Here is a 4035-nt window from a genome sequence, read left to right as displayed (position 1 = left end):
AAGTTGCTTCCCAGTGGCAAGAAGACGTGGGTGCTGAACTCATTTCTGGACATCATGTATCGCATCTTCCGCAACTCCCTCTTTCCCCGCATTGGTGACAAGGACAAGGTGCATGCCTATCTTGTGGATATGATGCTCCTTTGTGAGGAGGCGCGCGTTTCTCAGACGCAACCACTTGATGTCTCACATATCATGTGGTGTGAGCTTTGGTTTGCGGTGTTCAACCGCAAGGTACCCATCTATGGATGTAACGGCCACGATGCGGCTATATCTCCCACGTGTCGAGGCACGACTTAGAGGCATAACCGCATTGTGGTTTTGTCGCAAGAAGGGTCATCTTCACACAATCCCATGTAATGAACAAGAATGGGATAAAGAATTGGCTTACAATCGCCACTTCACACAATACATAAATAAATTCATACATCATTCAAGATACACACATAGGTCCGACTACGGAACCAAAAGAAAAGAAGACAACCCAACTGCTAGATCCCTGATCGTCCCAACTGGGCTCCACTACTGATCAACAAGGAAAGAAACAACGCAACGGACAAGATCTTCATTGAGCTCCCACTTGAGCTCAGTTGCGTCATCTGCACTGGTCTCATCGGCACCTGCAACTGTTTTGGAAGTATCTGTGAGTCACGAGGACTCAGCAATCTCACACCCGCGAGATCAAGACTATTTAAGCTTATAAGAAAGGATGTGGTAGTGAGGTGGAGCTGCAGCAAGCACTAGCATATATGGTGGCTAACATACGCAAATGAGAGCGAGAAGAGAAGCAACGGAGCGATCGTGAACGAGCAATGATTAAGAAGTGATCCTGAACTCCTACTTACGTCAAAAATAACCCAAGAACCGTGTTCACTTCCGGGACTCCGCCGAGAAGAGACCATCACGGCTACACACGCGGTTGATGCGTTTTAATTAAGGTCAAGTGTCAAGTTCTCTACAACCGGATATTAACAAATTCCCATCTGCCTCATAACCGCGGGCACGGCTTTCGAAAGATAATACCCTGCAGGGGTGTCCCAACTTAGCCCATTATAAGCTCTCACGGTCAATGAAGGATAAACCTTCTCCCAGGAGGACCCGATCAGTCTCGGAATCCCGGTTTACAAGACATTTCGACAATGGTAAAACAAGACCAGCAAAGCCGCCCGATGTGCCGACAAATCCCGATAGGAGCTGCACATCTCTCGTTCTCAGGGCAACACCAGATGAGACATCCTACGAGTAAAACCAGACCTCGAGTTTCCACGAGGGGGCCCCGCAGTCTACTCAGTTCAGACCAACACTCGAAGGAGCACTGGCCCGGGGGGGTTAAAATAAGATGACCCTTGAGTCTGCAGAACCCAAGGGAAAAGGGGATAGGTGGTAGCAAATGGTAAAACCAAGGTTGGGCCTTGCTGGAGGAGTTTTATTCAAAGCGAACTGTCAAGGGGGTCCCATAAATCACCCAACCGCGTAAGGAACGCAAAATCAAGGAACATAACACCGGTATGACGGAAACTAGGGGCGGCAAGAGTGGAACAAAACACCAGGCATAAGGCCGAGCCTTCCACCCTTTACCAAGTATATAGATGCATTAATTAAATAAGAGATATTGTGATATCCCAACATAATTATGTTCCAACAAGGAGCAATCTTCAACTTCACCTGCAACTAACAACGCTATAAGAGGGGCTGAGCAAAGCGGTAACATAGCCAAACAACGGTTTGCTAGGAAGGTGACAAAGGTTAGAGGTTCATGGCAATTTGGGAGGCTTGAAGAGCAAGTGAATAGGTAACGCGGCATAGCAATAGAGCGAACAACTAGCAAGAAAAGATAGAAGTGATTTCGAGGGTATGGTCATCTTGCCTGAGATCTCGCAAGGAAGAAGATCGAGTCCATGAAGAAGACAAACGGACGTAGTCGAACGAATCCTCACAACTCCGGAACGAAACCGAAGCTAACGAGAGAAGCAACCCGGAAAGAAACAAACAACATAGTAAACACACAATCATAAACATGGAATGATGCACAATCAAGTATGATGCATGTCCGGTTTAATGAGGCATGACATGGCAAAGTGCAACAAATAACACTACAAATTAAGTGGAGCTCAATATGCAACGAGTTGCAAATTGACGAAACACCACATTCCAGTTATTTAGTTCGCTCTTGTTTATGTACCCAACAATATTAAATGTTATTAAACATGGCAAGGGGTGAAGCATAAGTAAACTAACTATTTTAGGCAATTTAAATGAGGCCGGAACAACAAACAACAATTCCGATAACTCCTCATGTCAATTAGCAATTTAATACAAACACAATTTTAAACATTTGAATGTTGTTACCATGATGCGGATGACAATGCAAGTTTTAAGCAATCTTATGAAAATGTTGACATGAGCATGTTATGAAGCATTTGTCACCGTGGTGGAAGAAAGGGGTGCCACGGCAACGAATCCGAAAATGGTGCCACGGCAACATATCAGTTCCGGTAGCTCGTGGAGATACCGGCGCAAAAGAGAATTGTGCGGATGTGTGGAACACGCAAAAGATGGTGGGGTGCTCCCGGTAACCGGGTTCCCACGGTTCGACGGCATGGCAAGGAAACGAGTGACAACGTGCGACGAACAAGTCGGGCACGGTGCAAACGCAAGCAACTCAAACAACACATGCTTTCGTTCCACGGACGTCGTCTCGGGTTATACCTTCGAGGCGTGACTTTTCGGAATGGATCAAGTTCGTAGAGGAAGTAGTTGTACACGGCGACGGTATTAGAAGTAGTGGTTCACATCTCGCAATCGTGCAAACTCCGTAGATGTTCGGGTCGTCGGTAGAGGTACTTGACGCAATCCATGCAAACGGTGCTTGTTCGGGCATCGGTCTTGACGAAGGTGTACTTGGCCAACGTAGTGGTACTCGACGTCTTGTCGAACCCAAGCGACGGTAGTCTTACACGACGCGTTGTGGAAGTAGTTGAACTCGCGGTCTTCGCGGCGACGGTAGTCATACACGTATTGACGAGGTACTTGACGTTTCAGTGTGTAGTCGTTCGAGCGTCCGTGTGGTCTTGCCGATTCCAAGGTTCTCGGTGGAGGCCATGGCACTCCCTGGTGGCACCGAGGTGGTCTAGCAGCAGCAGCAAGGGCGTCGGGGAGGTGATGGCCGTGGCGAGACTTGGTGCACGGAGGAGGTTCGAGGTGGCAGCGTTGAGGAGGAACACCGGCGACGCGGCTGCGGGCACCAAGAGGCATGGCTCCGACGGACAGAGCCGGAGACGAGGTGCAGGAGGGCGGAGAGGGAATCGGCGGGACGGCCTGAACCTGCTGCTGATGGCGCTCGTTGCCATGGGACGCGGAAGCCGAGGTCGAAGGCGAGGCGCGGTGGAGGTCCGAGCGCGGCGTGTCTCCGGCGGTTGAGGGCGAATGGAGGGAGGAGGCAGAGGTAGCGGTAGCCGGAGGTGCGCGGCGTGGATCCTCTAGTCCATGGCAGGAGGCCATGGCGGCGGTCGATGGAGGAAGGCAAGGCGACGCGACGGCGAAGGGGCATGGCTCCGGTGGAGCTGTTCGCTGGTGGCGGCCGGAGGCAGAGGCGGGGAGGCGCGAGGAAGGAGGGGCCTGCATGGGCGCGCGCACAGGGCGGCGGCCTGCTGGACGACGGGGACTCGCGGGCACGCCAACGGCAGAGGACGGCGCGCGGGGCTCTGCTCCTCTCTGCGTGGATGGCAGCGCGAGAGGAGGACGATGGGAGAGGGGATCGGGCGCAGGGAGACCCTGACTCGATGCGTGCGTGCGGCGGCGGGCAGAGGGAACGAGAGGGAGAGGGGAGAGGAGGGAGAGATGGGCTAGGGTTAAGAAGCTGGTGAGGGCGGCTGGGCCTTAGAGGCCGGCCCAGTGGAGAGGGAAAATTGATCAGAGGCCTGGCCTAGTGTCATGCGGCTGCTGGGCTTCTCTTCTCCCTCTCTCTTATTTCTTTTTAGCAGAAAAGTAATAGAGAGAAGAAAAAGAAAGATAGGGTTAGGGAAAGAATTTGCACAT

At 51.5% G+C, this 4035-nt stretch overlaps 1 long non-coding RNA gene across 1 annotated transcript; it reads right to left on the bottom strand.

The window, feature by feature from the left end:
- Positions 1-369: 369 nt before the first annotated feature.
- Positions 370-3797, bottom strand: LOC141021370 (uncharacterized). The gene is made up of 3 exons (XR_012182466.1): positions 2707-3797; positions 1865-1955; positions 370-623 (listed from the first exon to the last, which is right to left on the bottom strand). It is a non-coding gene; the product is annotated as an uncharacterized lncRNA (long non-coding RNA).
- Between the last annotated feature and the right edge of the window lie 238 nt (positions 3798-4035).

This window comes from Aegilops tauschii, chromosome 1 (assembly GCF_002575655.3).
Source record: "Aegilops tauschii subsp. strangulata cultivar AL8/78 chromosome 1, Aet v6.0, whole genome shotgun sequence".
NCBI classification, from domain to species: Eukaryota; Viridiplantae; Streptophyta; class Magnoliopsida; order Poales; family Poaceae; genus Aegilops; species Aegilops tauschii.
This window is presented reverse-complemented; position numbering and strand designations above follow the sequence as displayed.